The sequence below is a fragment of the Macaca thibetana genome, chromosome X, assembly GCF_024542745.1.
Source record: "Macaca thibetana thibetana isolate TM-01 chromosome X, ASM2454274v1, whole genome shotgun sequence".
Taxonomy (NCBI): Eukaryota; Metazoa; Chordata; class Mammalia; order Primates; family Cercopithecidae; genus Macaca; species Macaca thibetana.
Genome location: NC_065598.1, coordinates 54,095,641 through 54,120,983, shown reverse-complemented (window position 1 = coordinate 54,120,983; position 25,343 = coordinate 54,095,641). Strand labels below are relative to the sequence as shown.

The window sequence follows — 25,343 nt, the reverse complement described above, 5'->3', positions numbered from 1 at the left end:
TGCAGGATATAGACTTAATATATAAAATTCAATCATTTTCCTATATACCGACAATGAACAAGTTGAACTGGAAATTTAAAACACACCATCATTTACATTGGTACCCAAAAGAATGAAACACAGGTATAAATCTAACAAAATCTGTACAAGATCTGTATAAGAAAAACTGCAAAATCCATGGCCAGGCATGGTGGTTCATGCCTGTAATTCCAGCATTTTGGGAGGCAGATGTGGGTGGATCACTTGAGTTCAGGAGTTCAAGACCAGCCTGGCCAACATGGTGAAACCCTGTCTCTACTAAAAATACAAAATTAGCCAGGCATGGTGACACACACCTCTAGTCTCAGCTACTTGGATTGCTAAGGTACAAGAATACTTGAAGCCAGGAGGCAGAGGTTTCAGTGAGCCTGGATCACGCCACTGCACGCCAGCCTGGATGACAGAGTAAGAATCCAAAAAAAAAAAAAAAAAGAAAGAAAGAAAAGAAAAAGAAAAGAAAAGGAAAGAAAGAAAGAAAGAAAGAAAGAAAGAAAGAAAGAAAGAAAGAAAAAAAAAAAAAAAAAGAAAGACGTCTAAACCCTGATGAAAGAAATAAAAGAAAAACTGAATAAATGAAGAAATATTCCATGCTCTTTGGTAGGAAGACTCAATATTGTGAAGATGTCAGTTCTTCTCAAATAGTTCCATAGGTACAAAGCAGTCCTAATGAAAATCTCAGCATTTTATTTTATGGTTATTACTAACCTTATTCTAAAAATTATATGGTGAGGTGAAAGATCCAAAATAGCTAGCATAGTATTAAAGGAGAACAAAGCTGGAGTACTCACGCCACTAGACTTCAAGACTTACTATAAAGCTATAGTAATCAAGACTGTGTGGTAATGATGAAAAAATAGACAAATAGATTCATGGAATATAATGGAAAGCCCAGAAATAGACCCACATATAGTCAACTGATCTTTAACAATGAAGCAAAGGCAATAGAGTGGAGCAAAAAGGGCCTTTTAAACAAATAGTGCTGGAACAACTGGACACCCATATACGCAAAAAAAAAACCCCACAAATATAGATGTAAACCTTACATCTTTCACCAAAAAAAATCTCAAAATAAATCATAAACCTGAAAGTAAAATGCAAATGCAAAACTCCTAGAAGATAACATAGGAGAAAATCTAGGTGACATTGGGTATGGGGATGACCTTTCCAGTACAAAATCAGAGGTATAATACATAAAAGAAATAACTGATAAGCTTGACTTCATAAAAATTAAAAAATTCTGCTCTGTGGAAGACATTGTCAAGAGAATGAAATGACAAGTCACAAACTGGGAGAAAATACTTGTAAAAGAGACTGTTATCCAAAATATGCAAAGAACACTTAAAGCTCAACTATAAGTAAATGAGTAACCCTACTTTAACAATGGGCAAAAGACATGAACATATATCTCACCAACAAAGATATACACATGGCAAATAAGCTTATGCAAATATGCTCAATATCATAGGTCATTAGGGAATTACAAATTAAAACAACAATGAGATACCATTATACCCCTATTAGAATGACCAAAATACAAAACACTAACACTATCAAATGCTGGCAAGGATGTGGAACAACAAGGACTCTGATTCGTTGCTTGTGGGACTGCAAAATGGTACGGCCACATTGGAAGACAGCTTGGCAGTTTCTTCCAAAATTAAACAAACTTTTACCATATGATTCAGGAACTGTGCTCCTTGGATTTAGCCGAATGGGTTGAAAATTCAGGTCCACACAAAAACCTGCACACAAATATTTATAGCAGCTATATTTATAATTGTCGATACTTGGAAGCAGTCAAGATGCCCCTCAGTAGATGAAAGGATAAATAAGCTGTGGTAAATCCAGACAATAGAATATTATTTAGCACTAAAAAGAGGTAATCTTTGAAGTCATGAAAAGATATGGAGGAACCTTCAATAGATACTGCTAAGTGAAGGAAACCAATCTGAAAAGACTACCTACTATATGATTCCAACCATATGACATTCTGTAAAAAACACAACTATAGAAACTAAAAGATCAGTGGTTGCCAAGAGTTCAGGGAAGAGAGATGAATAGGTGAAGCACAGGGAATTTTTAGAACAGTAAAATTATTCTGTATGATACTTAATGTTGGCTATATGACATTATATGTTTGCTCAAACCCATAGAATGTACAATACAAATAGTGAACTCTAATGTAAACAATGGACTTTAGTTAATTAAAATAAATAAGCCAAAAATTGGGAGCTCATCAAAAACCTCTGCACATGAATTATTTTTGAAAAGAGGTAAAGGAAGCATCAGCAATCTGCCTTTTATCAATGGTTTGTCATGAGGAGTAGTTTAGGAAAAAAGTTTGTATAAACAGAATGGATTCCCTATAAGGGATTGAAACTAAAATCATTCCACTGATATAAAATGTTCTCTATCTCCACACATTTAAACTCTTTATTTAATGCTTTTCCAGTACAAGACTTAAAGATGGAATTTAATGGCTTGGAGGTAATAGTAAATGTCATGAGAGTAGAAAAACTTGCATATGCAGGGAGGCGCTATGAAAAAAAAAATCAAACACTGGCATTCCCCATATTAACAAACTGAGAAAAATCACATGGTTATACTAATAAATACTGTAAAAGCATTTGATAAAATCAAACATTCATTTCTGTTTTTTAAAAACTCACAGAAAAATAAGAATAGAAAGGAATTTTCTCAAACTGATAAAGTACGTCTTCGAAAAATCTGCAGCCAACATCAGGACCAATACAGGGATGTTTACTTTCACTACTTCTTTCCAACATTGTATTGAAGGTGGTAGCAAGTGCAATCGGGCAAGAAAAAGAAATAAAAGGCATCCAGATTAAAAAGAATTTAAAATGTATTAGCAAATGATGCAATCATCTACACAGAAAATTCGATGCACTTTATAAAAGAACAACTAAAACTAAGATGTGAGTTTAGTGAAGCTGCAAAATACCAGGTTAATACTGAAAAAATGTTTTTCAGAGGGGCCAAGACGCCAACTGGAAGCAGCTGCAGTCTGCAGCACTCACGAAGAGGAATGAAAAGAGTGAGTGATTCTGTTGAATTTTAAAGTAGATTTTTCTAATTCTGTGAAGAATGTCAATGGTAGTTTGATGGAAATAGCATTGAATATATAAATTACTTTGGGCAGTATGGCCATTTTCATGACACTGATTCTTCCTATCCATGAGAATGGAATGCTTTTCCATTTGTTTGTGTCCTCTTTTATTTCCTTGAACAGTGGTTTGTAGTTTTCCTTGACAAGATCCTTCGTGTCCCTAGTTAGCTGTATTCCTAAGTATTTTATTCTCTTCATAGCAATTGTGAATGGACGTTCACTCATGATTTGGCTCTCTGCTTGTCTATTATTGGTGTATAGAAATGCTTGTGATTTCTGCACATTTATTTTGTATCCAGAGACTTTGCTGAAGTTGCTTGTCAGTTTAAGGATTTGACTTCCTCTCTTCCTATTTGAATACAGTGTATTTATTTCTCTTGCCTGATTGCCCCGGCCAGAACTTCCAATACTATGTTGAGTAGGAGTGGTGAGAGAGGGCATCCTTGTGCCAGTTTTCAAAGGAAATGCTTCCAGCTATTGACTATTCAGTATTGGCTGTGGGTTTATCACAAATAGCTCTTATTGTTTTGAGATATGTTCCATCAACACCTAGTTTATTGAGAGTTTTTAACATGAAGGGATGTTGAATTTTACAAAAGGCCTTTTCTTCATCTATTGAGATAATCACGTGGTTTTTGTCGTTGGTTCTGTTTATGTGGTGAATTATGTTTATTGATTTGCATACGCTGAACCAGCCTTGCATCCCAGGATGAAGCTGACTTGATCGTGGTGGATAAGCTTTTTTTTTTTTTTTTTTTTTTTTTTTTGAGACGGAGTCTCGCTCTGTCGCCCAGGCTGGAGTGCAGTGGCCGGATCTCAGCTCACTGCAAGCTCCGCCTCCCGGGTTTACGCCATTCTCCTGCCTCAGCCTCCCGAGTAGCTGGGACTACAGGCGCCCACCACCTCGCCCGGCTAGTTTTTTGTATTTTTAGTAGAGACGGGGTCTCACCGTGTTAGCCAGGATGGTCTCGATCTCCCGACCTCGTGATCCGCCCGTCTCGGCCTCCCAAAGTGCTGGGATTACAGGCTTGAGCCACTGCGCCCGGCCGATAAGCTTTTTTATGTGCTACTGGATTCAGTTTGCCAGTATTTTATTGAGGATTTTTGCATTGAGGTTAATCAGGGATATTGGCCTGAAGATTTCATTTTTGTTGTGTCTCTGCCAGGTTTTGGTATCAGGATGATACTGGCCTCTTAAAATGACTTAGGGAGAAGTCCCTCCTTATCGATTGTTTGGAAATATTTCAAAAGGAATGGTACCAGCTCCTCCTTGTACCTCTGGTACAATTCAGTGGTGAATCCATCTGGTCCTGGGCTTTTTTTTGGTTGGTAGGCTATTTGTTACTGCCTCAATTCCAGAACTTGTTATTGGTCTATTCAGGGATTTGACTTCATGGTTTAGTCTTGGGAAGGTGTGGGTGTATGTGTCCAGGAATTTATCTACTTCTTCTAGATTTTCTAGTTTATTTGCATAGAGGTGTTTATAGTATTCTCTAATGGTAGTTTGTATTTCTGTGGGGTCAGTGGTGATATCCCTTTTATCATTTTTTGTTGCATCTATTTGATTCTTCTCTCTTTTCTCCTTTGTTAATCTAGCTAGTGGTCTCCCTATTTTATCAATTTTTTCGAAAAAACAGCTCCTGGATTCATTGATTTTTTTAAGGGTCTTTCGTGTTCTATTTCCTTCAGTTCCTCTCTGATCTTAGTTATTTCTTGTCTCCTGCTAGCTTTTGGATTTGTTTCCTCTTGCTTCTCTAGTTATTTTAACTGTGATATCAGGGTGTCGATTTGAGGTCTTTCTAGCTTTCCAATGTGGGCATTTGGTGCTATGAATTTCTCTCTTAACACTGCTTTAGCTGCATCCCAGAGATTCTGATATGTTGTGTCTTTGTTCTCATTGGTTTCAAATAACTTCTTGATTTCTGTCTTAATTTCATTATTTACCCAGGAGTCATTCAGGAACAGGTTGTTCAATTTTCATGTAGTTGTGTGGTTTTGAGTGAGTATCCTAATCTTGAGTTCTAATTTAATTGCACTGTGGTTTGAGAGATTGTTTGTTATGATCTTCATTCTTTTGCATTTGCTGAGGAGTGTTTTACTTCCAATTATGTGGTTGACTTTAGAGTAAGTGCCATGTGGCGCTGAGAATAATATATATTCTGTTGTCTTGAGGTGGAGAGTTCTGTAGATATCTATTAGGTTCACTTGAGCCAGAGCTGAGTTCAAGTCCTGAATATCCTTGTTAACTTTTCTGTCTCACTGATCTGTCTAATATTGACAGTGGCATGTTAAAATCTCCCACTATTATTGTGTAGGAGTCTAGGTATCTTTGTAGGTCTCCAAGAACTTTATGAATCTGGGTGCTCCTGTATTGTGTGCATATATATTTAGGATAGTTAGCTTTTCTTGTTGCATTGATCCCTTTACCATTATGTAATACCTTTCTTTGTATTTTTTAAAATCTTTGTTGGTTTAAAGTCTGTTTTGTCAGAGACTAGGATTGCAACTCCTGATTTTTCTGCTTTCCATTTGCTTGGTAAATTTTTCTCCATCCCTTTATTTTGAGCCTATGTGTGTCTCTGCACGTTAGATGGGTCTCTTGAATACAGTCTGTATAGCCAAGACAATCTTAAGCAAAATTAACAAAGCTGGAAGCATCACGCTACCTGACTTTGAACTATACTACAAGGCTACAGTAACCAAAACAGCATGGTACTGGTACCAAAGCAGACATATAGACCAGTGGAACAGAACAGAGACCTAAGAAATAACACCACACATCTATAACCATCTGATCTTCGACAAACCTGACAAAAACAAGCAATGGGGAAAGAATTCCCTATTTAATAAATGGTGCTGGAGTAACTGGCTAGCCATATGCAGAAAACTGAAACTGGACCTCTTATTTACACCTTATACAAAAATTAACTCAAGATGGATTAAAAGCTTAAATGTAAAACCCAAAACCCTAGAAAACTTAGGCAAAGATTTTATGATGAAACCACCAAGAGCAATTGCAACAAAAGCTAAGATTTACAAATGGGATCTAATTAAACTAAAGAGCTTCTGCACAGCAAAACAAAAGTATCATCAGAGCAAACAGGCAACCTACAGAATGGGAGAAAATTTTTGCAATCTACCCATCTGACAAATGTCTACTATCCAGAATTTACAAGGAACTTAAACAAATGTATAAGGAAAAAACAACCCCATTAAAAAGTGGGCAAAGGACATGAACAGACACTTTTCAAAAGACATACATGCAGCCCAACAAACATGAAAAACAGCTCAATATCACTGACATTAGAGAAATGCAAATCAAAACCACAATGAGATACCATTTCATGCCAGTCAGAATAGAGATTATTAAAAAGTCAAGAAACAACAGATGCTGGCAAGGCTGTGGATAAATAGGGATGCTTTTACACTGTTGGTGGGAATGTAAATTAGTTCAACCATTGTGGAAGACAACGTGGTGATTCCTCAAAGATCTAGAACCAGAAATACCATTTGACTCAGCAATCCCATTACTGGGTATATACCCAAAGGAATATAAATCATTCTATTATAAAGATACATGCACACATATGTTTATTGCAGCACTATTTACAATAGCAAAGACATGGAACCAACCCAAATGCCCATCAATGACAGATTAAGAAAGTGAAGTAGCTCAGGAATGGAAAACCAAATATTGTATGTTCTCACTCATAAGTGGGAGCTAAGCTATGAGGATGCAAAGACATAAGAATTATACAATGGACTTTGGGGACTCAGGGGAAAGGGTGAGAGAGGGGTGAAGGATAAAAGACTACAATTTGGGTTCAGTGTATACTGCTCAGTGATGGGTGCACCAAAATTTCACAAATCACCATTAAAGAACTTACTCATGTAACCAAATATCACCTGTTCCCCCAAAACCTATGGAAATTTAAAAAAATATATTTTTAAGATACCCTTAGGAATTTAGTTCCAAGGATGAAGTGTTGAGGATAAGGGGGAAATGAGTTGGCCTGTTACAAGGAAACTCTCAAGGAAAAGTGGAGAAAATCTCTGACATTTGTTGATGACATAGGGCCCACAAAGCAAGGAGAACTACATATATTAAAACAAAATAACTATAGAGAACTGTAAGGGGAAGTGATGAGGATAAACAATAAATGATGTTCCAGCTCTTCTGACCCTTCTTTAAAGAAGCAACGAGGTTCTTAAACTGTGACTATTTCTAAGTACTAGAAATCATTATAAACATTATTTTATTGAGAGTAACCCTGTTTTTAAAGTGTGTTCTTAATTTTTATCTGCTTGCTAGCAAGTATCTAGGTCTTCTAAGTATAAGAGTAAATATAACAGGTTCTGACATTGAGTTTGTGCCATGTACAAAAGCAATTGAAACTAATTAATTGGGTTAAAAGAATAGTGTTCATAGGCTTCAAAGTATCTACATTAATCCTTTGCTTGGAAAGGCATCTCTTAAGCAAACAATTAATAATATTTAACTGAGAACACAACATTTTCATCCTTTTTTAATTTAACTTTTAAGTTCAAGGGTACATGTGCAGGTTTGTTATATAGGTAAACGTGTCATGGAGGTTTGTTTTACAGATTATTTCATCACACAGATATGAAGCCTAGTACCCATTACTTATTTTTCCTTATCCTTCCCCTCCTTCCACCCTCCCTCTTCCAGTAGGCCCCAGTGTGTGTTGTTCCCCTCGATGTGTCCATGTGTTCTCATCATTTAGCTTCCATTCATAATTGAGACCATGTGGTATTTGGTTTTCTGTTCCTGTGTTAGTCTGCTAAGGATAATGGCCTCCAGCTCTATCCATGTTCCCACAAAGGACAAAATATTGTTCTTTTTTATGGCTACATAGTATTCCATGGTGTATATGTACCACATTTTCTTTATCCAGTCTATCATTGATAGCCATTTAGGTTGATTCCATATCCAGTAATGGGATTGCAGGTCGAATGGCATTTCTGTTTTTAGATCTTTGAGGAATGGCCACACTGTCTTCCACAATGGTTAAAGACAGTGTATAAGCATTATTTTTTCTCTGCAACCTCACCAGCATGTTATTTTTTGACTTTTTAATAATAGCCATTCTGACTTGTATGAGACAGTATCTCATTGTGGTTTTGATTTGCATTTCTCTAATAATCAGTAATGTTAAGCTTTTTTTCATATGATTGTTGGCCACATGCATATCCTCTTTTTAAAAGTGTCTTTTCATGTCCTTTGCCCACTTTTTAATTGGGTTGTTTGAGTTTTTTACCTGGTACATTTGTTTAAGTTCCTTATGGATGCTGAATATTAGACCTTTCTCAGACGCGTAGCTTGAAAAATTTTTCTCCCATTCTGTAAGTTATCTGTTCACTATGTTAATAGTTTCTTTTGCTGTGCAGAAGCTCTTTAGTTTAATTAGATCCCATTTGTCCATTTTTGCTTTTGTTGCAATTGCTTTTGGTGTCTTTGTCATGAAATCTTTGCTTGTTCCTATTCCAGAATTGCATTGCCTAGGTTGCCTTCCAGGGTTTTTTATAATTTTGGGTTTTACATTTAAGTTTTTAATCCATCTTGAGTTAATTTTTGTATATGGTGTAAGGAAGGGGTCTGGGGTCTGGTTTCAATCTTCTACATGTGGCTAGCCAGTTATCCCAGCATCATTTATTGAGTAGGGAGTCTTTTCCCCATTGCTTGTTTTTGTCAGCTTTGTCAAAGATCCAATAGTTGTAGTTGTGTGGCCTTATTTCTGGGTTCTTTATTCTGTTCCATTCGACTTTGTGCCTGTTTTTGTACTAGTACCATGCTGTTTTGGTTACCATAGCTCTGTAGTATAGTTTGAAGTCAGATAGCATGATGCCTCCAGCTTTGTTCTTTTTCTTAGGATTGCCTTGCCTATTCGGGCTCCTTTTTGGTTCCTCATAAATTTTAAAATACTTCTACTTCTGTAATGAATGTCGTAGGTAGTTTAATAGAAATAGTGTTGAATCTATAAATTGCTTTGGGCAGTATGGCCACTGTAATGATGTTGATTCTTCCTATCCATGAGCATGGAATGTTTTTCCATTTGTTTGTATCATCTCTGATTTCTCTGAGCAGCGTTTTGCAGTTCTGCTTGTAGAGATCTTTCACTTCCTTGATTATCTGTATTCATAGGTATTTTACTTTGTGTGTGTGGTAATTGTGAATGGGATTGTGGTCCTGATTTGACTTTCAGCTTGAGTGTTGTTGTTGTATAGCAGTGCTAGTGATTTTTGCACATTGATTTTGTATCCCGATAATTTGCTTAAGTTATTTATCAGCTTAAGGATCCTTTGGGCTGAGACTATGGGGTTTTCTAGATATAGAATCATATCATCTACAAACAGGGGTAGTTTGACTTCCTCTCTTCCTATTTGGATGCCCCTTATTTATTTCCCACTCCTAATATTATTTCAGAAACTGTTTTTTTGAATCTTCTTTTTGAAATATGTGTGCTTGCTGGGCACGGTGGCTCACGCCTGTAATCCCAGCACTTTGGGAAGCCGAGGTGGGCGGATCACAAGGTCAGGAGATCGAGACCATCCTGGCTAACATGGTGAAACCCCGTCTCTACTAAAAATACAAAAAAAAAAATTAGCCGGGCATGGTGGCGGGCGCCTGTAGTCCCAGCTACTCGGGAGGCTGAGGCAGGAGAATGGCGTGAACCCGGGAGGCAGAGCTTGCAGTGAGCCGAGATCACGCCACTGCACTCCAGCCTGGGTGACAGAGCGAGACTCCGTCTCAAAAAAAAAAAAAAAAAAAAAAAAAAAAAAAAAAAAGAAATATGTGTGCTTAACCTAGAAGGGTTCTATGCATGGAAAGTTACAAAGTTATAAGCCCTACTAGTTATGCTATGATCCAGAAATACCTAAGTTATTGAAGTTGATTAATTGTGTGACAATTAAACTAAAGTGTTATCAGAAATAAAGTTGTGGAATTTTGTATTTTAGTTTTTTTTTTTTTTTTCAGAGAAAGATTTGGCCATACTGGGATGGGAGCTAGTAGTGTGTCAACAAGTTGTGTAATTTTCATATTTGGGGCATTGATTTTTCTTTTGAAGAAAGATATGACCTTGCTGGACTGAAACTCATAATACTTCAACAGCAGATAAAAGAGAAAGATCCATAAGTGATAACATGCTCAGAGTTGGGGCTTTTAAAAGTTCTTTTCCAAGGCTAGGGTTCTGAGTTTTTTCCTCCTCTCATCTGAGCCCATTTTAAATCTTTACTAGAAGTCACTGCTTCTGTGCTGAGAATAGGGCTACATAGTTCCCATATCTTTGGTAAATATCCTTTATTAAGTGATTCTTAAAGATGTACATTTATACATAGACAACTGGAAATTTTCATACTAAAAACCTTTTCTTTAGACAAAACCAATAAAGTATGAAAAAAAAAAAAAACCTTGTTAGGTGCATAAATCTTTGGGGGTTGGCTTTAATTCTTCAAAAGTAACTATAGGTTTTATCCCTATGGTAAACAAATAATAATGTCTACATCTATCCACAATGCAAAGCTGGGGATACAGTTCTAGAATATTTAGCAAAAATATGGATATTTGCACCAAACCTGGAATGGCTGAGGTTCTCTATAATTGTAATTTTATCATTTTTCCATTTGCTTTCATGTGGGAAAAAAATGCCAGCCTCAGTATATGCCAAATATGACTGAAGTTTATTTGAAATGTTGTCAAGAGTTACCTGGGCATATTAAGAATGTAAAATTGTAACTGTAATGTGGATAATTCAATTGTGCTTTTGTCTTTTGCGAATTGGTCTTCATGAAGCACACCCAGTATTGTGAAAATTATGGGACGTTATTGAATTGAGCCACATGAGGTTAGTAAGTAGATTTTAAAATTATTATTTGGCACATTTTCTTCACAATTTTGTAATTGTACATCACTCCTTTATTATACTGATCTGGAAAAAAATATTTAGTATATTTATGCCCAAAATGAGTACTGGGCCCATGTGGCAGGGCCAAGCAACTAGAACATGATTCAGAAATCAGGCAATGAAAAGGCATAAGAATGACATAATGGACTTTGGCGACTCAGAGGGGAAGGTTGCAAGACTACATATAGGGTACAGTGTACACTGCTCGGGTAACAGGTGTACTAAAGTCTCAGAAATCACCACTAAAGAACTTATCCATGTAACCAAAAAATGCCTGTACCCAAAAAACAATTGAAATAAAAAAGAAAGAAAGAAAAGAAATCAGGCCATGAAAAACACACTGGAACATGATCAAGAAGCATTTCACTGCCTCAAAACAAGGTGGTGGGGGGTGTATTAGTCTGTTCTCAAATTTCTATAAAGAACTACCTGAGACTGGGTAATTTATAAAGAAAAGAGGTTTAATTGACTCATGATTCTGCAGCTGTACAGGAAGCATGGCTGGGAAGGTCTCTGGAAACTTACAATCATGGCAGAAGGTGAAGGTGGAAGTAGGCACATCTTACACGGCTGGAGAAGGAGGAAGAGGGCAAAGGGGAAGGTGTCATACACTTTTAAACAACCAGGTCTTGTGAGAACTCACTTACTATCATGAGAACAGCAAGGGGGAAATCTGCCCCCATGATTTAATTACCTCCCACCAGGCCCCTCCTACAACATTGGGATTTACAATTCCACATGAGATTTGGACAGGGACACAAATTCAAACCATATCAGGGAGGAATTCTAAAATACACAGCAGGATGCACTCCTATCCCTTACAGGTCAAGGAGATTATCTAATATTGGTGTGAGGAATGGCTTATTTTCTGATGACCACATGTGGGACTATTTCAGCCACCACTAGAAACCCCAGGAGGGTTTTTGTTTCATATTATTTCTATACATTTTTTTGTAAAAGTAAATGCAATAGAAATTTAATTCAGGATTGATCTCAATCTTCAAGTGGAGCCAGCTCCTCTGGGGTCAGGAAGGAAATGGGGTGTTTTATTTTTGTTTGGTTTGGGGGCTTTTTTATTTTACATCACCATGCAGGTTACATTCATCTTCCACTGGAATGACTAGAGTACCCCTGTAAGTGGCCTGACTACAGAAGAACACAAGATTGCCTACTGACGGCAAACAGGCTCTCTTGCTTCTCCTCATCAGCCAGGCCTTAGCATGGTTTCTCCCTATCCCTTACTAAATCAGGTCCTTTGCACACAAAGCCCTGGTTAAAACCCGAATCACTACCTCTCAACCCTCTTGGATAAGGGGAGCTTTCCCTGGGCTTGGACTGAGCCCCATGCCCCAGAGGTGCTATCCTGACTGGATTGTATGAAGAGAGTGGGTGCAGGAGACAAATGGCTGAAATGAAAATGGGAGCCATCGGTCCCCATCTGCATCTACAACTTCAGATGCCTACAGATGTGATCCATGTGACATGTGCAGGAAGGAGGGGCAGAAGAAGGGATGGGCAGGGAGGGTGTTTCTGGGGACAGTAGTCTGCCTGAAGGTCTTCACTTCTTGGCCTTGCCCTGGGCAGCCACAGCTTTCATGGCTTTACACATAGTCTCTTCATCCCCTAAGAACTGCATGGACTTGATGGGGTTCAAGTTCTTGGCCAATTCATAGGCAATGGGAATACCAGTAAGCAGGTTCAGCTCCATGAGAGCTACTTCAGAGACACCCTCCAGATGCTTGATAATGCCTATAAGACTGTTGTCATGGGCTTCAATCAATATCCAATTCCTCTTCTTTATCTGGGGAACTATATCTTTATTCCAAAAGGCCAGAGCTCTGGCAATAGTATCCTCCAGACTCTCACAAAAGGGTAGTTGATCTCCAGTGAGGTCTGTATACCCGCAATCCTTACTAATGCTGCTATAGAAGTGGTGGTAGGGCTCCATCGAAGGTGGTGAGACATCATAAGGGCATATCCACATCTTTACCTAGGCCTCACCATTCTTGCCAGCAGTTTCTGCTTTATGGAAGCTGGTCAGATCCCCATAGTGCCATTCAGTGAGGCACCAAGCCCTCACTGCAGGCCACCACATTGGGTCAATAGCATGCACAGTGTCCAGAGATTCCAGATTGCTCTCTTCTGCACTGATGGGAAGCATATGTCAAACTCATAGCCAGCACCTGGCAGCACCTGCCCATCGTGATTGACCTCCTCATGGTCCGCTGAGTGCTCTTGCTCTGGAAACTGGACTGGCCATGGCAGCAGGCTCACAATTCTTGACAATGTATTTTCTGGGATTTTTTTACTGTCTTAGATGGCTTTAAAATAGGACAATCTTGAAGCCATTCAAGCCAACAAAGAAGTCAAGGTCCTATGAAAAATTGAAGTTCAGTGCTCAAACTGCCTATAACAAATAAATGAGCAGCAGCATCAGCGAAGAAAAATATGAAAAAAGAAAAAACAAGTTGAAGTAGTAAGGCTCAAAGGAAAAAAGCCAAGACTGTTTTGGCATGTGGGAAAGAAAAGCTGGAGGAAGGTTTTAGTTAAAACCTCACAAGCCAGTGTTTGCTTAGCTGTCCTTTCCATTAACTTCCATTAAGTGCATGGGGACTCTATTTTGATGCTGAGTGCCCTATACCCTCAGAATTCCCTGAGGCTCCATGGGCAGGAGGTTCAAATTTCTTTCCAGACAGCCAGTTCTGTGTTCGGATGGTGTGCTCATAAAGGATCATCTAAACTTGTATGCTTTGAAATCTATTTTGTCAGGGAGCAGAAAAGAAATAGATATTTCTCAAGCTCAGAACAGTATTATAATTTAAACACATGGTTTGGTATGACAATATGCAGCATAATATATTTGAGTTAGTAGAAGAATATAAATAAAAGAGCATTAAAGATGGCAGCACAAATGAAAAAGAAAAAGAGAACAAATTATTTAAATTTCTCATAATAGTAAGAAAGAAAGGACTTGAAGTTAAACTGGAAACATCAACATGAACTTGCACCCTTAAAAAGTTTTCACTTTGTTACTTAAATCATTCAGATTGCCTCTCCCTACCAACAGTAGTCATGTAGAAAAATCTAAACCTCCCCCCCAAACCCCCCAGATCTACTTTTTTCTGCCAAACGGAATCAGGGTTCCTTGAGCAGAGGACAAAAAAAAGCAAAATGTTCCTACAAACATCTTATTGTCACAAAGCAAGGATGCTCTCACAAATATCTCTGGGACATTTCAAAAAGACAAAGACAAATTTTAAAGTTATATGTTGGATAGGCGCGGTGGCTCATGCCTATAATCCCAGCGCTTTGGGAGGCCAAGGTGGGTGGATCACTTGAGGTCAGGAATTTGAGACCTGCCTGGCCAACATGGTAAAACCCCAACTCTACAAAAAATACAAAAATTAGCTGCACGTGGTTGTGGGTGCCTGTAATCCCAGCTACTCGGGAGGCTGAGGCAGGAAAATTGCTTGAATCCGGGAGACGCTGAGGTTGCAGTGAGCGGAGATCGCACCACTGCACTCCAGCCTGGGTGACAGAGCGAGACTCTGTCTAAAATAAAATAAAATAAAATAAAAGCTACATATTCTTTGAACCAACAATTGTACTTATAGGAATTTATGTCACAAATACACTCAAACATGTACAAAAGGTGAAGAAATTCACTGAAGCAATATTTGTAGTAGAAAATGTTGGAAACAACCTAAATGTCCATCAATAAGAAACTGGTTAAATAAATTGCAGTGTATTAATACAACAGAATACTATAAAACCACCAGAAGAAAAAAGGTAAGATCCTATGTGCATCGAAATGGAAGATCACCAAGATATACTGTTAAGTGAAAAAAGCAAGATGCATGTCAGTACACATAGAACATTGCCATTTCTGTGACAGTGAAAGGTATATATGCTTGAATATGCCTATAATATATCTGAAAGAATGCAAGAAACTGGTAACAGTAATTGCCTCTAAGGAAAGGAAGTGGGTAGCTGGGGGACTGGAGAGTGAAGGAGACTTATTTTTCAGTGAATACACTTTTGTGCTATTTGACATTTTTGTTACTATGTGCATGTATTACTTTTAAAAAATAAGATTAAAAGGTTTCTTTCTATTATGTCAATGATTTTAGTCTAGAGATATCTTCCAATAATCAAGTAGTAAACAACTTTAACATTAAAATAAATGATTGTAGTCAACAGAAACAGGAACTCTGCAAAAAGAGCCTTGAGTCCATCACATCAGCTAAGACAACTAAACCTCTTTGAAAATGATTATTTGGCCGGGCACAGTGGCTCACGCCTGTAATCCCAGCACTTTGGGAGGCCGAGGCGGGCCGATCACGAGGTCAGGAGATCGAGACCATCCTGGCTAACAAGGTGAAACTCCATCTCTACTTAAAACACAAAAATTAGCCAGGCGTGGTGGCGGCGCCTGTAGTCCCAGCTACTGGGGAGGCTGAGGCAGGAGAATGGTGTGAACCCAGGAGGCGGAGCTTGCAGTGAGTTGAGATCCCACCACTGCACTCCAGCCTGGGCAACAGAGAGAGACTCTGTCTCGGAAAAAAAAAAAAATGATTATTCATTGATGTGACCACAATCCAGATAGGTGCCAGAGCATAGTTTGTGCCAGTCACAATTTCATAGTTACATTACATTTATGTGTTTTTAATATGGCTAAATATCAATCCACAGGCAACTTTAACATAATCCCAAACTCTACTAAATGATAATAAAGGGGGGAAAAAAAGCCCATGGGGGTAAAGGGAGTGGGAAATAAAACAATAATAGATGAGATTTCAGCAAGTTCTGGAGAGATGAAAAGCAGATTGATAAGCAATAATTAACTTAGCAGAGGAAAGGAAGGAAAAATTTGAATGCCACCAAGAAACAAGTCATTCTGCTCCCATAGAACTGAGGAAGAATTAAGAGTTGGTGGCACAAAGCACTTTGGAAAGTGGAAATGGAGTGCGGGCCTGAAAACAAAGAAAATTGGTTGAAAATCTGTATACATAGCAATTGGACACTCGAATCCTGTCCCCCCAACATGTAAATTAATAAATACTATTTCCCCACTCCACAACATTCCTGAGATTTATTCTCAGAAGAAATAGAAGCTGAGAGGTTTTGGACATGGGGACATCAAGCACAGTATAGATTGGAGTGAAACACAGAGCTGCAAACAAAAGGATAAAATCAAAGCCAGCATCTGGAACAGTGGGATCACAGCCTCCTCCCATTTGCCTGCTTCCAGAATTCCAAAGCCTGGTTTAAATGGCTGAAGTAAGAGTCTAGAAGATTTTAGTCTGGTGAGATTAAAGACCTCAGAGGAAAAAAAAAAAAAATCCTCCACATACAGATTTGAGTACTACCTTAGTGCAAAACTATCTTTTTGACATAGCATCCTCTGAATAAACCCAATAGTTGACAATTCTCCACAACTCACAAAGAAATTACGGTCAGCTTTTCAGTGCATCTCCTTGTAACAGTGACATGTTGAGGCTCTCCTAATATTACAGACAGACAAATACAGACAAACAGAAAAGTAGGCCAGGAGCGGTGGCTCATGCCTGTAAAACTTTGGGAGCCCAATCGGTCAAGAGTTCAAGACCAGCATGGCCAACATGGGGTGAAACCATGTCTCTACTAAAAGTACAAAAATTAGCCGGGCATAGTGGCTCATGCCTGTAATCCCAGCTACTCAGGAGGCTGAGGCAAGAGAATTGCTTGAACCCGGGAGGCAGAGGTTGCAGTGAGCTGAGATCATGCCACTGCACTCCAGTCTGGGCAACAGAGCAAGACTGTGTCTCAAAAATAAATAAATAAATAAATAAATAAATAAATAAATAAATAAATAAAAATAAAGCCAGACGAAACAGGAAATTCAGGGAGCAGAAGAAAACTTTCTAAAATTTTAATAAATATCCTCATAGAGACAAGAAAAGACATTGAGCTTTTAAAACTAGATCTGAAAACACTTTATTAAAAAAAAATAAATTGTACTGTGTATATTTAAGGTATACTAGATACACTTTAAAGGAGCTATGGGGAACTAAAAGTAGAATTACCAACATAAAATATTCAATAAAAGGAAACATTTCAGAAAGTATAACAAAAGTAGTAAGTGGAAAATAGTAATAAGATCATATATTTAGGAAATGCATCAATTAACTAATAAACTTCCAGAAAAGGAGAACCAAAATAATGAAAGAAAGGAAAATACTAGAAAAGAATACAAAAAAATTTCCCAGAACTAAAGGACATGTATCTCCAGACTGAAATAACAAGATCCCAGAACAATAAATTTTAAAACACTGAAATCAGGTTATATCATGATGACATTTTTGAACAACAGAGTTAAAGAGAAGACCCTAAAAGATTCAGGTCACAAACAAAATATCATAAATTAGAATTCCATACAATTTTCCAAAACAACACTGGAAACAAAAAGATTATGCAGCAGTATCTTCACGATTCTAAGGGAAACATAATTTCCAACCCAGAATTCAAAGTGTCAATCCCATGAGAGTATAGAAACAATACATTTGTATTCTGGTAAGGTCTCAGATCATTTATTTTCCATGTGATCTATATTATTTTCTATTGCTACTGCAACAAATTATCACAAACGTGGTGTCTCAAAACAATACAAATTTATTATCTTATAGTTCTAGAGGTCAGAAGCCTAAAATGGGGCAGCAAGACTGTGTTGCTTCCAGAGGCACTAGGGGAGAATCTGTTTACTTGCCTTTTCCAGTTTCTAGAGGCTGCCTGCATTCTTTGGTTCATGTCCTCTTCCTTCATCCTCAAAGCCAATAGTATAACATCTTTTCTCGTTTCTGACCTCCTGCTTCCTTGTGACTACATTGGGCCCACATAGATGATTCAGAATAATCACCCCATCTCAAGATGCTTAGCTTGAACACATCTACAAAGTCTCTTTTGCAGTGTAAGGAAACATACAGGTTCCTGGGATTAGGACATGGACAATTTGGGGGGGGGGCCTTATTCTGCCTAACATATACTCCTTCTTATGAAGCTACTGAATCATGTGCTTCATGAAAATGAAGGCATAAAGCAAAAAGGAGGAAGAAATTGGGTGCAGGAAAGAAGGGACTCAATAAGGAAGTGTAATGAAGACAGATCCCAAAATAACAGTGAACAACCAACTGTAGCAGGAGGAGAGATGACTGTGGGAGTGGGCGCTCAAGAAAAATTAACTGATGTGTTTGAGCATTTAAAAATATTAATAGACATGTGGCATAAATTTTGGAGCATTTGGAGTAACATTTAAGAATAGGTAGAGAAAACTTACTAGGTAAAAGAAATTCTTCACAGAATTGGAAAAAACTACTTGAAAGTTCATATGGAATCAAAAAAGAGCCCGCATTGCCAAGACAATCCTAAGCCAAAAGAACAAAGCTGGAGGCATCACGCAACCTGACTTCAAACTATACTACAAGGCTACAGTAACCAAAACAGCATGGTACTGGTACCAAAACAGAGATATAGACCAATGGAATAGAACAGAGTCCTCAGAAATAATACCACACATCTACAGCCATCTGATCTTTGACAAACCTGGGAAAAACAAGAAATGGGGAAAGGATTCCCTATTTAATAAATGGTGTTGGGAAAATTGGCTAGCCATAAGTAGTAAGCTGAAACTGGATCCTTTCCTTACTCCTTATACAAAAATTAATTCAAGATGGATTAGAGACTTAAATGTTAGACCTAATACCATAAAAACCCTAGAAGAAAACCTAGGTAATACCATTCAGGACATAGGCATGGGCAAGGACTTCATGTCTAAAACACCAAAAGCAATGGCAACAAAAGCCAAAATTGACAAATGGGACCTAATTAAACTAAAGAGCTTCTGCACAGCAAAAGAAACTACCATCAGAGTGAACAGGCAACCTACAGAATAGGAGAAAAGTTTTGCAATCTACTTATCTGACAAAGGGCTAATATCCAGAACCTACAAAGAACTCAAACAAATTTACAAGAAAAAAAACAAACAATCCCATCAAAAAGTGGGCAAAGGATATGAACAGACAGTTCTCAAAAGAAGACATTCATACAGCCAACAGACACATGAAAAAATGCTCATCATCACTGGCCATCAGAGAAATGCAAATCAAAACCACAATGAGATACCATCTCACACCAGTTAGAATGGTGATCATTAAAAAGTCAGGAAACAACAGGTGCTGGAGAGGATGTGGAGAAATAGGAACACTTTTACACTGTTGGCGGGATTGTAAACTAGTTCAACCATTGTGGAAAACAGTATGGTGATTCCTCAAGGATCTAGAACTAGATGTACCATATGACCCAGCCATCCCATTACTGGGTATATACCCAAAGGATTATAAATCATGCTGCTATACACATGCACATGTATGTTTATTGCGGCACTATTCACAATAGCAAAGACTTGGAATCAACCCAAATGTCCATCAGTGACAGACTGGATTAAGAAAATGTGGCACATATACACCATAGAATACTATGCAGCCACATAAAAAAGGATGAGTTTGTGTCTTTTGTAGGGACATGGATGCAGCTGGAAACCATCATTCTCATCAAACTATCACAAGAACAGAAAACCAAACACCGCATGTTCTCACTCATAGGTGGGAACTGAACAATGAGATCACTTGGACTCGGGAAAGGGGACATCATACACCGGGGCCTATCATGGGGAGTGGGGAGGGGGGAGGGATTGCATTGGGAGTTATACCTGATGTAAATGACGAGTTGATGGGTGATGACGAGTTGATGGGTGCAGCACACCAACATGGCACAAGTATACATATGTAACAAAACTGCACGTTATGCACATGTACCCTAGAACTTAAAGTATAATAATAATAAAAAAAGAGAAAAAAAAAGAAAAAAATGAGGCAATCATAAGTGATAGGGAAAACGAAAAGTCCTACAAGAAAGGAGGATTATTCACAGTGCACTACATAACTCAACAGTAAACAGTATTTACATATTTACAGTAACGTAAACACAAGTTATTGACTTGATGAAAAATTAAGATACAACATTTTTGGAAGGATGGGAGGACAGGAAATAATGGGAAGGGTGGGATATACAAGCTCTTAGTTATTATGGATAAAGTCTAAAATTGATAAATCAAGAAATATAAATATACTCCCCAAACTAATACAGATTCATTGAAATACATATCCAAAACCCCAGCTGGAATTGCCAAAGCTAATTCTAAAATTCATGTGAAAATACAAGGAACACAGAATAACCAAGACAACCTTGAAAAAGAAGACCAAAGTTGGAAGACTCACACTTCGCAATTTTAAAACTTACTAAACAGCTACAGTAATCAAGACAATGTAGTACAGGCATAATAGCAGGCATATAGATCAATGGAATAAAAGTTGAGAGTCCAGAAATTAACTTACATGTTTGCGATCAATTGGTTTTCAACAAGGATGCCAAGACAACTCAATAGGAAAAAATAGTCTTTCCAACAAATGGTGCTGGAGGAATTGGAGATCCACATTTAAAAATGAAGATGTATCTCTACCTCACCGCCTTTAAAACTTAATTCAAAATGGATCAAAGACCTAAATGCAAGAGCCAAAACTCCCAGAAGAAAATCTGTGCAAGAATCTTCACGACTTTGAACTAGGAAATGTTTTCTTAGATATGACATCAAAAGCAAAAATGACAAAAGTGAGATAAATTGCTTGGACTTCATAAAAACTTAAAATGTTTGTGATTCAAAGGATACCATCAAGAAAGTGAAAAGATAATACACAGAATGGGAGAAAATATTTGCATATTATACATATAACAAGGAATTTGTGCACAGAATATATAAAGCACATACCTTAACAATGAAGACATAGCACCCAATTTAAAAATGGGCAAAGAATTTGAATAGACATTTCATCAAAAAAGATACAAAAAGATATCCAAATGGCTACAGCCATATGAAAAGACACTCAATATCATTAAGACATCTGGGAAATACAAATAAAAACCATAAAGAGATATCAGTTTACATTACTAGGATGGCTATAACAAAAAGGAGGAACATTAACTAGTATGGGTAAGGATAAGGAGAAACTGCAACCCTCATACATGGCTAGTGGAAATGTAAAATGGTGCAACCACTTTGAAAAAGTCCGGCAGTTGCACAAAAAAGTTAAACATGTTATCACCTGACCAAGCAATTCCATTCCTAGGCATATAACAAAAAGAATTGAGAACAAGTATTAAAACAAATACTTATACATAAATATCAAAGGCATAATACATGAAAAACATAATTGATAAGCTAGTATTTATTAAAATTTAAAAGTTCTGCTCAGTGAAAGAAACTGTCAAGAGAATGAAAAGACAAGCCACAGACTGGGAGAAAATATTTGCAAAAGACACATCTGATAAGACTGTTATCCTAAATATACAATGAACTCTTTAAAATTCAACTATAAGAAAATAAACAACTTGATTACAAATTGAATGAAAGAACAGACAACTCACCAGAAAAGATACGCAGATGGTAAATAAGCATATGCAAAGAAGCTCAACATCATATGTCATTAGGGAACTACAAACTAAAACAATAATGAGATACCACTATACACCTATTAGAATGACCAAAATCCAGAACACTGACAACATGCTGGTGAGGACGTGGAGCAACAAAATTCTCATTTATTGTTGGTGGAAATACAAAATGGTACAGTCACTGTAGAAGACAGTTTGGCAGTTTCTTCCAAAACTAAACACCCCATATGATCCAGCAGTTGTGTTCCTTGGTATTTACACAAATGAGTCAAAATCTTATGTCTACACACACACACACACACACACACACACATTTAAAAACAAAAAAAAAAAACAAAAACAAAAAAAAAACAAAAAAACAGTTTTAAGGCCAGGTGGAGTGGCTCATGCTTGTAATCTTAGCACTTTGGGAGGCCAAGGCAGGTGGATCACTTGAGCCCAGGAGTTCAAGACCAGCCTGGGCAACATGGCAAAATCTCATCTCTACAAAAAATACAAAAATTAGTCAGGTATGGTGGTGCGTGCCTGTGGTCCCAGCTACTCGGAAGCTGAGGCAGGAGAATCGCTTGAGCCCAGGAGGCAGAGGTTGCTGTGAGCCAAGATAGTGCCACTGCACTCCAGCCTACTAGGTGACAGAGTGAGACATTGTTTTAAAAAATAATAAAACAGCTTTATTCATAATTGCCAAAACTTGGAAACAACCAAGATGTCCTTCAGTAAGTGAATGGATAATTAAACTATAGTAAATCCAGACATTGGAATGTTATTCAGCACTAAAAGGAAATAAGTTTTCAAGCCATAAAAAGATACGAAAACCTAAAAGAAGACAATCAGAAAAGGCTATATATGATTCCAACTATATGACATTCTGAAAAAGGCAAAGTTATGAATACAGTAAAAAGATAAGTGGCTACCATGATTTGGGGGAAAGGGAACGATAAATATACAGGACACAGAGAATTTTTAGGGCAGTGGAAGTATTTTGTATGACACTATAGTGTTGGATATGTGTCATTACATATGTGTCAAAACTCACAGAATGTACAATGCCAAGAGTGAATCTTAATGTAAGCTATGGACTTTGGATGATAATAATGTGCCAATGTAGGTGCATCAGTTATAAAAATTGTACCACTCTGGAAGAGGATATTGATAATGGGAGAAGATAGGCAAGTGTGGGGACAGAGAGTAGGTGGGAAATCTCTTCCACTTAGTTTTGCTGTGAACCTAAAACTCCTCTAACAAATAAAGTCTATTAAAAAAAAAACTAAAGTATATTAAAAACAAAAGAAAAATGGTCTAAGTACACAAATTAAATGTCAGACATTGAAAAAACGGAGGAAAATAACACAAATATCTGCTGATTACAAGAAACTGACTTGAAATATAACATCAGAGGCAAGTTAAAAGTTAAAATAGGGAAAATATAAAACATACAAATATAATGAAAGGAAGTGGTAGGATGAAATAAACAATAGAATGACAGAATCAGGACTTCCAAAAATCTGCTCACCATAAAAGCAACAAAAACTCTTCCAAAAATTATCAAAAGCAACTTTTTCTTAACTCTGGAAAATTTTTTTTTTAGAAAGGCATGGCAAGAATGATGGTTTCCAGCTGCATCCATGTCCCTACAAAGGACACAAACTCATCCTTTTTTATGGCTGCATAGTATTCCATGGTGTATATGTGCCATATGCACATGTACCCTAGAACTTAAAGTATAATAATAATAATAAATAAATAAATAAAAAGAAAGGCATGCCAACAATTCGAGGAGCATTTATTTAAGAAAATAACAGAATCTTGGTAAGAACATTGAGCTGTGTGACTTTCTAACTTGCCCTATTCTCATCACCTTTCTCCAGCTCCACGGTAGCCTTGAAAACCAACAGCCTCCCAATCATTGTAGCCATGAAATTCAACAGCTTAGTAGCCATTTGATGAGAAATATAGATTTTTCTGCTCCCCAAAGCCCCATCTTAAGTGTATTGTCACTATTCAACCTGTTGGGACATTATCTGGAAACCCCAATTACAAGACTCTCTCTTATTTGACCTGACTCAGACCTTTCTTCATGTGTACAGCCTTTTCCTCAGTGTGTTTGTAGAAAACAATCAGCTGCAATTATTAAACATCATAGTTGTCTGAGGTGGAGAATCACAGTTGGGACAAACAAGCTTACTGAAAAACTTAAAAGGAAAACTTGGGAAACGAGATGTCCATGGAAGGCTTTGAGAAGCTCCAACATATTTCTGGGAATCTAAAAGGCTATGTGCATGTGCAGGGCTGCATGAATGTCCAGGAAAGACCTGAGAAATCTCTAATCTTTCACATCTGGTGTAAGTGGAGATTCTGTGTAATCAAAAAGTGAAGGCTAAGGCAGTGTTGTAAAGTGCCCGTTGGAGTGTTAAAGATATTCCCAACACTCAAACAGAGCTCCTTGGCAAGGTCTAGGAGACTTAGTGATGTAATGAATTTAAGAAAATCTCTGGTAGGTCATTACCTGACCATTAAGCTATCTGAGCAGAGATTTCAGTGGCCACACATGACAAAGAACACAAACTTTACAGAATTAGTTCAGGAAAGTCATTAAACAGACAAACTGCAACATAACCATCAACAACAACAAATAACAACAAAAAACCCTGGAAATAGGAGGGAGGAAAATCTGATTTACAGAACTGTCACTTTATTATTTGAAATGTCAAAGTTTGTTCAAACAATTATGAGACATGCAAAGAAACAAGAAAGTATGGCTCACACATAGGAAAAGGTAAAGTCAATAGAAGTTGACTTTGAGGACGCTTGCACTTAAAATTACTAAAGATTTTTAAACAGCTTTTATAAGTATGTTCAAAGAACTAAAGAAAATTACATCTAAAGAACAAAAGGAAAGAGAACAAGTAGAAAGGAAAATATATCAATAAAGAGAATTTTTAAAGGACCAAATAGAAATTCTAGAGTTGAAAAATAGAATAATCAAATTTTAAAATTCACTAGACAAGCTCAACAGCATATTTCAACTGGAAAAAAAGTAAAAAAAAAAAAAAAAAAAAAGTAAACTTGATGATGGGTCAACTGAAATGAACAGGAAAAAAGTGAACAAAAACAAACACAGTCTCAGAGAAATGTGGGACACCATCAAGATACAAACATTTGCATTCTTACCAGCAATATATGAGATTTCCAGAAAGATGAAGGGGCAGAAGGAATATTTGAAGAAATCATAGCTGAAAATTTCCCAAATTTGATGAAAAACATCAATCAACACATTCAAGAAGCTTCACAAAATTCACAAAATAGTCAAACTTTACAAAGTCAAAGAGAAAGAGAGCATCTTAAAAGTAGCAAGAGAGAAGCAACTCATCATGAACAAAGGATCCTGAATAAGATTAACAGCTGATTTCTCATCAGAAACTATGGAAGCTTGAGGAACTGAAATGACATATTCAAATTGCTGAAAGCAAAAGACTGTCCAACAAGATTTCCATATCCACCCAAACTATCTTTAAAAACTGAAGGAGATCAACAAACTAGGCATTGAAAGAACATACCTTAAAATAACAAGAACCATCTATGACAAACTCACAGCCAACATCATGCTGAATGAACAAAGGCTGGAAGCATTCCTGTTGAGAACTGAAACAAGACAAGGATGTCCACTCTCACTGCTCCTTTTCCGTATAGTACTAGAAGTCCTTGCCAGA

At 37.3% G+C, this 25,343-nt stretch overlaps 1 protein-coding gene and 1 pseudogene across 2 annotated transcripts in view; both read right to left on the bottom strand.

Moving 5' to 3' along the window:
• MAGED2 (MAGE family member D2) overlaps nt 1-25,343 on the bottom strand; it is a 645,534-nt gene that overhangs the window by 135,934 nt on the left and 484,257 nt on the right. The gene's annotated exons all lie outside the window — the stretch shown is intronic.
• LOC126946569 (phosphoglycerate mutase 1-like) overlaps nt 11,557-25,343 on the bottom strand; it is a 55,266-nt pseudogene continuing 41,479 nt past the window's right edge. The window contains exon 2 of the transcript XR_007722696.1: nt 11,557-13,848. The product of XR_007722696.1 is annotated as a phosphoglycerate mutase 1-like (transcript). The remainder of the gene's footprint in view (nt 13,849-25,343) is intronic.